Here is an 853-nt window from a genome sequence, read left to right as displayed (position 1 = left end):
TTTTCCATGCACTTCAATATATCAATCACCATTATTTTTACCACCGAATATGCTAGGATTATTATCCCTTGTTGGCTTAGGATATTCTGTAACAGAGAAATTCAATGATTATTTCATGATTACACTATAAACTTATATCCAACATTAATTACACTATAGACTTATATCCACCATGATTACACTTTAGACTTTTGTCCAAAGCAGAACTAATTGGAAAACTTTCATTTCATCATCACATTTTAGGGATAATGTTCTAAAGTGTTACTTATAATATGAATTCAAGGGAAGCAAACGCATTTTTGTCAAAGTATCTGTACAGCCACATTCAACTTATGAAAATGAAGATGTTGAAATTTTCTATTCTTCAGAGTTGATTTATTAGATATAAAATATTGAAAATTAACATAAAGCACAAATCTAATCCTGCACTCAAAACATGACTAAGAAATAGGGTTCTGGGAAGAAGACTGTGGAGTCGGAGGACCCTAAGCTTGCCTCCTCCCGTGGATACAAGTAGGTAACACTCATATTGATCAACTTTTAGAATATAAGTGCCAGTTGGTAGGGTGGAGTCTGGAACTGAAGACCAAGAAAGAATTCTTGACATATCTTTGGTACAAAATGTTGTTTATTAAATAAAGCATGTGGGCAGGACCCAAGGGCAGAAAGAGCTGCTGCCCAGGGGTTGTGAGGAGTGGCAGGTTATGTAGGATGGGGTTGGGGAGGTAAGGAAAAAGGGAGGGTTTTTTGGTTTTGTTTTGTTTTGTTTTTTATTTATTTATTTTCTTAAAAGATTTTATTTATTTGACAGACAGAGATCACAAGTAGGCAGATAGGCAGACAGAGAGAGGAG

This window comes from Meles meles, chromosome 10, assembly GCF_922984935.1.
Source record: "Meles meles chromosome 10, mMelMel3.1 paternal haplotype, whole genome shotgun sequence".
Classification (NCBI taxonomy): Eukaryota; Metazoa; Chordata; class Mammalia; order Carnivora; family Mustelidae; genus Meles; species Meles meles.
The sequence above is the reverse complement of the archived record's forward strand: the minus strand, read 5'-3'. Positions refer to the sequence as shown.